We start from the raw sequence: 9,160 nt of genomic DNA, 5'->3' as shown, positions 1-9,160 counted from the left end.
TCCCCTCCAAGTCTCCGACCACTGCCTTGTATCCTTTTCCCTCTCGCTCTCATCCAACACCTCCCACACTGCCCCTACTCGGATGGTATCGCGCCGTCCCAACCTTCGCTCTCTCTCCCCCGCTACTCTCTCCTCTTCCATCCTATCATCTCTTCCCTCCGCTCAAACCTTCTCCCACCTATCTCCTGATTCTGCCTCCTCAACCCTCCTCTCCTCCCTCTCTGCATCCCTTGACTCTCTATGTCCCCTATCCTCCAGGCCGGCTCGGTCCTCCCCTCCCGCTCCGTGGCTCGATGACTCATTGGGAGCTCACAGAACAGGGCTCCGGGCAGCCGAGCGGAAATGGAGGAAAACTCGCCTCCCTGCGGACCTGGCATCCTTTCACTCCCTCCTCTCTACATTTTCCTCCTCTGTCTCTGCTGCTAAAGCCACTTTCTACCACGCTAAATTCCAAGCATCTGCCTCTAACCCTAGGAAGCTCTTTGCCACCTTCTCCTCCCTCCTGAATCCTCCGCCCCTCCCCCCCCCCTCCTCCCTCTCTGCAGATGACTTCGTCAACCATTTTGAAAAGAAGGTCGACGACATCCGATCCTCGTTTGCTAAGTCAAACGACACCGCTGGTTCTGCTCACACTGCCCTACCCTGTGCTCTGACCTCTTTCTCCCCTCTCTCTCCAGATGAAATCTCGCGTCTTGTGACGGCCGGCCGCCCAACAACCTGCCCGCTTGACCCTATCCCCTCCTCTCTTCTCCAGACCATTTCCGGAGACCTTCTCCCTTACCTCACCTCGCTCATCAACTCATCCCTGACCGCTGGCTACGTCCCTTCCGTCTTCAAGAGAGCGAGAGTTGCACCCCTTCTGAAAAAACCTACACTCGATCCCTCCGATGTCAACAATTACAGACCAGTATCCCTTCTTTCTTTTCTCTCCAAAACTCTTGAACGTGCCGTCCTTGGCCAGCTCTCCCGCTATCTCTCTCTGAATGACCTTCTTGATCCAAATCAGTCAGGTTTCAAGACTAGTCATTCAACTGAGACTGCTCTCCTCTGTATCACGGAGGTGCTCCGCACTGCTAAAGCTAACTCTCTCTCCTCTGCTCTCATCCTTCTAGATCTATCGGCTGCCTTCGATACTGTGAACCATCAGATCCTCCTCTCCACCCTCTCCGAGTTGGGCATCTCCGGCGCGGCCCACGCTTGGATTGCGTCCTACCTGACAGGTCGCTCCTACCAGGTGGCGTGGCGAGAATCTGTCTCCTCACCACGCGCTCTCACCACTGGTGTCCCCAGGGCTCTGTTCTTGGCCCTCTCCTATTCTCGCTATACACCAAGTCACTTGGCTCTGTCATAACCTCACATGGTCTCTCTTATCATTGCTATGCAGACGACACACAATTAATCTTCTCCTTTCCCCCTTCTGATGACCAGGTGGCGAATCGCATCTCTGCATGTCTGGCAGACATATCAGTGTGGATGACGGATCACCACCTCAAGCTGAACCTCGGCAAGACGGAGCTGCTCTTCCTCCCGGGGAAGGACTGCCCGTTCCATGATCTCGCCATCACGGTTGACAACTCCATTGTGTCCTCCTCCCAGAGCGCCAAGAACCTTGGCGTGATCCTGGACAACACCCTGTCGTTCTCAACCAACATCAAGGCGGTGGCCCGTTCCTGTAGGTTCATGCTCTACAACATCCGCAGAGTACGACCCTGCCTCACACAGGAAGCGGCGCAGGTCCTAATCCAGGCACTTGTCATCTCCCGTCTGGATTACTGCAACTCGCTGTTGGCTGGGCTCCCTGCCTGTGCCATTAAACCCCTTCAACTCATCCAGAACGCCGCAGCCCGTCTGGTGTTCAACCTTCCCAAGTTCTCTCACGTCACCCCGCTCCTCCGTTCTCTCCACTGGCTTCCAGTTGAAGCTCGCATCCGCTACAAGACCATGGTGCTTGCCTACGGAGCTGTGAGGGGAACGGCACCTCAGTACCTCCAGGCTCTGATCAGGCCCTACACCCAAACAAGGGCACTGCGTTCATCCACCTCTGGCCTGCTCGCCTCCCTACCACTGAGGAAGTACAGCTCCCGCTCAGCCCAGTCAAAACTGTTCGCTGCCCTGGCCCCCCAATGGTGGAACAAACTCCCTCACGACGCCAGGACAGCGGAGTCAATCACCACCTTCCGGAGACACCTGAAACCCCACCTCTTTAAGGAATACCTAGGATAGGATAAGTAATCCCTCTCACCCCCCCCTAAGTTTTAGATGCACTATTGTTAAGTGACTGTCCCACTGGATGTCATAAGGTGAATGCACCAATTTGTAAGTCGCTCTGGATAAGAGCGTCTGCTAAATGACTTAAATGTAAATGTAAATGTACATACACATATTAGCCTATCAAAATACAACATTTAGCTCAATGACCTACTAAAACGCAAAACAGAGAGACATAGTAAAACAATATATATTTTAGATCGGTGTTAGAGGAAAGAGAATCAGTCTGATAAGGGAATGAGCAGTCAAGGTCACCAGCATAAAACTAATTGTAATTTGAGTCTTAATTGTGCCCGCCTCCTACTCCTCTACCCACCAATCAGCATGTCTTCTGTCATATCGCACAGGACGAAATTAGCCTAATGCAATTTGTCCTTTATATTCTCTAAATTTGAGATGGGAGGGAGAGTCACAGTGAGCTTAGTAATATATAACCTACTTTCAGACTTTCAGACACAATGTCAAACATTCAATTATGTAGGCCTAATGGTTCATGCATTTCCCTTATTGTTTTACACTGAACGTAGTACTGTTTTGACACCTACAAATGATACCGACCTAAAGACGCAAGGATGTGATGAGTAAATGTGTGTATTTAATTCCCATGAGTCACTTTCCTCATCAATGTCTTTCTTGGACCTTTAGTTATTATTTTTGCTGTGGCCTTAGCTATTGGGTTGGTGGAACTTAGAAGTAAGGTAAAAGTAGGTAACCTAGATACAGATCCTAGAGGTACAGATTAATCCATATGCTGCCACCACATGCCCAGATCATTTAGTTCCCATATGCTTGGGACATGGCTTAATTTCCTGTTCTTTTAAGCTGACCTCAGCACACACAGTGACTAGATACTGTGCATCCCAGCAGCACCTCTCATCATTATGATATCTATCCAATTACATCTCTCCCAAGTAGCCCAGACTAGAGTGGGAACTAAATGATCTGGGCATGTGGAGGCAGCATATGGATTAATCTGTACCTCTAGGATCTGTATCTAGGTTACCTACTTCTACCTTACTTCTAAGTTACATAAAAAGAAGGGTGTGTAGACCATGCATTTTACTGGGAAACATTGTATGATGATACCATTACATCCATTTCATCTTATCCTGGTGTTCAGTGCCTCTGTATTGTAGTATACAGTACATGTTATAGCAAACTATTTAATGCAACATTTAATGCCAAGAAATAAGCAGCTATTTTCAACAAAATTATATAGCATTCAGCCATGTGACTATTGCCCTCTGCTGTTTGGAGAAAGGAAGTCAGTCACCAAGTATGATTTTGAAAATAATTCATTATTTTCACTGCAGTGTAGACTACATTTCTTGGAAATTAGCACCCCCTAATTTAGCTACAGACAGATTATTATTTAAAAATCCCCACATGTAGGCCTAATATAATCTACAGTGTGGTTTTATAGAATGGTTTGACTCATTTGATCATTTTGTGATGGCAAAATACATGCCTGTGCACACACTCACGCCAATAGACTTACTTTTAGGCCTAGATCTTTTTTTAAACATGTTGGCCCACACTGCTAAATACTGCCCTTATTGCTAGCAAGTGCCCCAGTTATCTGTGACTGAAATTAAGTTTAATATATATATATATATATATATATATATATATATATATATATATATATATATATATATATATATATATAAATCCTTCAGTTTGTGCAGTGATTTCAAGTGCTTACTTTGTGTTTGTCTTGTTCTTGACAAATCACACTTCTTGGTATACAGTCTGAAACAAAGCACTGCCAAATCTTGGAAATGTTCCTTACAAGCCAGAATGTTGAATAGAATTACATTTGAACTTACTCTACCGGTTGTCTGTGCAGTTCATCCTTTATCTGCTCATAATGTGAGCCAAAACATCCACAGGAAAATAATCCACTATCTGCTCATAATGTGAGCCAAAACATCCACAGGAAAATAATCCACTGGGCATGGATGTCAATTCAAAGTCTATTCCACGTTGGTTCCATGTATTTCATTGAAATGTGGAAACAACATTGATTCAGTCAGTGTGTCCCCAGTGGGTATTTTTTACCAAACTTTTTAGAGTGCCAGTACTGAAGTTGAAATCTTTATTATCTAGCACATGCGCAAAACCATGTCTAATTGGAGTATAAATGTATCACGTGCATGTACTTCTGTGTTGTGCAAGTGCATTAGGTCATGAGCTAACACATCTTGATTTGGAAGATTGATTTCCATTTTATTTGGGATGGCAAGAAACAAAATTAAAAGGGCCTATTTATATAACGAATATGAATTTGGAGTGCAGATATTATTAAATATAAAAGCATTAGACCTCACTAAAGGCGTCAGTCATACAAAAGTTATACTTAAATCCGAAACTGGTTCTCTAGCAAATTAGTAAGAATGTCTCACCCCATGTTCAAGAATGGCCTTTTTCCCTTTATTCAGATCTCACTTTCGTTTTTTTCGTTTTTATTAAATCATCTCCAAAATATCGCTATTTTTAAAACAAGCCATAGAAAGTTTGTTGCAATTTCAGTTTAATCCACCAAAAAATACAAATGATACAACAAATTCAACTCAAATATACTAATTGATAAAAACCATTATATATATTAAAAAAGGTATAATCTTTGTAAATTATATCATAAATAGTACTGGTGGAGTTATAGTATATCAAACATGCAGCTAGCAAAACAATATGGACATTTTGAGCTCCATTAGTGAAAATAAGTAGTGTAGATTGCAAAATAGTTGTGAATAGATTTGATGTACCAATTCCATGGCACATGGTTTATAAAATGCTATGCAAAACAACGCCAGATTCAAAGAGAGAGTCATTCGATCATATATTTGTTACGATCAACTAGGAGTGGTGGGTGGAATCAGGCACAGAGAGCAGGGTTCAGTCTTTCTTTCACATGTATTCCCCAGCGCAACAAAAACAATCACGCCAACACACAGGGCGTATATAAATTGCCAGTCCTAACAGGACAAAATAGTCCGGAGAATAAATACATGAATAACTCACACCATCAAACCCAGAGTAACACAAACAAGCCCGCACAAATACCCAGCGGGCCTAATGCCCTTAAATACCCTACAAACAAACCCTAATACAAAACAGGTGTACCCAATTACCCAAAACAAACGGAAAGGGAATCGATGGCAGCTAATAGGCCGGCGACGACGACCGCCGAGCACCGCCCAAACGGGAAGAGGCACCATCTTCGGCAAGGTTCGTGACAGTACCCCCCCCTGACGCACGGCTCCCGCAGCACGCCGACCCGGAGGACGAGGCGCAGGGCGATCCGGGTGGAGGCGATGGAAATCCCTCAAGAGGGAAGGATCTAAAATGTCCCTCCCCGGTACCCAGCACCTCTCCTCCGGACCGTACCCCTCCCAGTCCACGAGGTACTGCAGGCCCCTCACCCGGCATCTGGAGTCCAGAATAGCTTGTACTGTGTACGCCGGGGACCCCTCGATGTCCAGAGGGGGTGGAGGGACCTCCGGTACCTCACTGTCTTGTAGGGGACCAGTTACCACCGGCCTGAGGAGAGACACATGAAACGAGGGGTTAATAGGATAATAAGAGGGAAGTTGCAATCTATAACACACCTCGTTTATCCTCCTCAGGACTTTAAATGGCCCTACACACTGCGGCCCCAGCTTCCGGCAGGGCAGGCGGAGGGGCAGGTTTCGGGTCGAGAGCCAGACCCTGTCCCCTGGTGTGAACACCGGGGTCTCGCTGCGGTGGCGGTCAGCGTCTCTCTTCTGCCGTTCAATGGCCTGCCTGAGAGAATCCTGGACTGCCCGCCAGGTCTCTCTAGAGCGCTGTACCCACTCCTCCACTGCAGGAGCCTCGGTCTGACTCTGATGCCACGGAGCCAGGACCGGCTGGTAGCCCAGTACGCATATACTCTAATCAAAAAAGGATCGGGAACCAGATGATTATAGGAACAGCTGGGAGCAGGGAGGAGACGATAGAGAAAGAGGGCGAGAGAGTGAAAGGGAGGGGGGAGAGAGGGATAGAAGGAGGAAAGAGACAAATAAGACCAGCAGAGGAAGCGAATAGCATGGGGAGCACAGGGACAAGGCATGATAATAAATGACAAACATACAATAGCCATAAGTTTGTTGCAATTTCAGTTTAATCCACCAAAAATACAAATGATACAACAAATTCAACTCCATAGTATAATCTTTGCTAATTATATCATAAATAGTACTGGTGGGCAGCAAAAAACAATCGAATGGCGACATATTCGTGGACGAATGCCGAAGAGAGTTCTGGGCTAATTCTGCCCACGGGACGTACCTTGCCCATTCTCCTGGCCGGTCCTGGCAATACGACCTCAGAAACCTGCCCACCTCCTGGTTTACTCTCTCCACCTGCCCATTACTTTTGGGGTGATAACCAGAGGTAAGGCTGACCGAGATCCCCAGACGCTCCATAAACGCCTTCCAAACCCGAGACGTGAACTGGGGACCCCGATCAGAGACGATATCCTCTGGAACCCCATAGTGCCGGAAGACGTGGGTAAATAGAGCCTCTGCAGTCTGTAGGGCCGTAGGGAGACCAGGCAATGGGAGGAGACGGCAGGACTTAGAGAACCGATCCACAACGACCAGAACGGTAGTATTCCCCTGAGATGGGGGAAGATCAGTAAGGAAATCTACCGAGAGATGGGACCATGGCCGTTGTGGAACCGGGAGGGGCTGTAACTTCCCTCTAGGAAGGTGCCTAGGAGCCTTACTCTGAGCGCATACCGAACAGGAAGAGACATAGAGCCTTACATCCCTAGCTAAGGTGGGCCACCAGTATTTCCCCCTAAGACCCCGCACTGTCCTATCAATCCCCGGATGACCCGCAGACGGTAGTGTGTGGGCCCACCGAATCAACTTATCACGGACACCAAGCGGTACGTAACTTCTACCAGTCGGACACTGTGTAGGCGCAGGTTCAACCCTCAACGCCCGCTCGATGTCCGCGTCCACCTCCCATACCACTGGGGCCACCAACCGAGAGGCTGGAAGGATGGGAGTGAGTTCGATGGACCGGTCCTCGGTGTCATAGAGACGGGACAGCGCGTCGGCCTTAGTGTTGAGGGAACCTGGTCTGTAAGAGATCGTAAATCTGAAACGTGTAAAGAACATGGCCCACCTAGCCTGATGCGGATTCAGTCTCCTCGCTGCTCGAATATACTCCAGATTACGGTGGTCAGTCCAGATGAGAAAAGGGTGTTTAGCCCCCTCTAGCCAGTGTCTCCACACCTTCAGGGCTTTTACCATAGCTAGTAACTCCCGGTCCCCCACATCATAGTTCCGCTCCGCCGGACCCAGCTTCTTAGAAAAGAAAGCGCAGGGACGGAGCTTCGGTGGCATGCCCGAGCGTTGAGACAGCACGGCACCAACCCCAGCCTCAGACGCATCCACCTCCACTATGAATGCTAACGAAGGGTCCGGATGCGCCAACACGGGAGCCCCAGTGAACAGTACCTTCAACTGGTTGAAGGCTCCATCAGCCTCTGCTGACCACCGCAAACGCACCGGCCCCCCCTTCAGCAGTGAGGTAATGAGCGCAGCTACTTGGCCAAAACCCCGGATAAACCTCCGGTAGTAATTGGAAAACCCTAAAAACCGCTGCACCTCCTTTACCGTGGTCGGAGTCGGCCAATTACGCACGGCATTAATGCGGTCACACTCCATCATCATCCCCAAGCTGGAAATGCGATAACCCAGGAAGGAAACGGCTGGTTTGGAGAACACACATTTCTCAGCCTTGACGTATAGGTCATGCTCCAGCAGTCGCCCAAGAACCCTGCGCACCAGGGAAACATGCGCGGCGCGTGTGGCAGAATAAATCAAGATGTCATCAATATAGACTACCACACCCTGCCCGTGCAAGTCCCTGAGAATCTCATCTACAAAGGATTGGAAGACGGCTGGAGCATTCATCAACCCATACGGCATGACGAGGTACTCATAGTGGCCTGATGTGGTACTAAACGCTGTTTTCCACTCGTCTCCTCCCCGAATACGCACCAGATTATACGCGCTCCTGAGGTCCAGTTTTGTGAAGAAACGCGCTCCGTGGAATGATTCCACCGCCGTAGCGATGAGAGGTAGCGGATAGCTAAAACCCACTGTGATCGAATTGAGACCTCGATAATCAATGCACGGACGCAGACCTCCCTCCTTTTTCCTCACAAAAAAGAAACTCGAGGAGACGGGTGACATGGAGGGCCGAATGTACCCCTGTCTCAGAGCTTCCGTGACATATGTCTCCATAGCCAGCGTCTCCTCCTGTGACAGCGGGTACACATGACTCCGGGGAAGTGCAGCATTCTCCTGGAGGTTTATCACGCAATCCCACCGTCGATGGGGTGGTAATTTGGTCGCCCTCTTCTTACTAAAAGCGATAGCCAAATCGGCATATTCTGGGGGAATGCGCACGGTGGAAACCTGGTCTGGACTCTCCACCGTTGTGGCACCTATGGAAACTCCTATACACCTCTCTGAACACTCGTCTGACCACCCCTTAAGAGCCCCCTGTTTCCAGGAAATAAGGGGACTGTGAATAGCCAGCCAGGGAACCCCCAACACCACCGGAAACCCAGGTGAATCAATAAGGTAGAAACTGATCCTCTCCCTATGATTCCCCTGCGTTACCATGTCCAGCGGAATCGTGGCCTCTCTGACCAGCCCTGACCCTAACGGTCGGCTATCTAAGGAGTGCACGGGGACAGGTGGGTCTATCTGCACTAACGGAATACCCAATTTACGGGCGAGTCCACGATCCATAAAACTCCCAGCTGCGCCTGAATCGACTAGCGCCTTATGCTGAAGAGAGGGGGAAAACGCAGGGCAAAAAGTTAACAAAAACATGTGACCAACAG

The sequence above is a fragment of the Oncorhynchus gorbuscha genome, linkage group LG16 (genome assembly GCF_021184085.1).
Source record: "Oncorhynchus gorbuscha isolate QuinsamMale2020 ecotype Even-year linkage group LG16, OgorEven_v1.0, whole genome shotgun sequence".
NCBI classification, from domain to species: domain Eukaryota; kingdom Metazoa; phylum Chordata; class Actinopteri; order Salmoniformes; family Salmonidae; genus Oncorhynchus; species Oncorhynchus gorbuscha.
Note: the sequence above shows the minus strand (reverse complement) of the source record.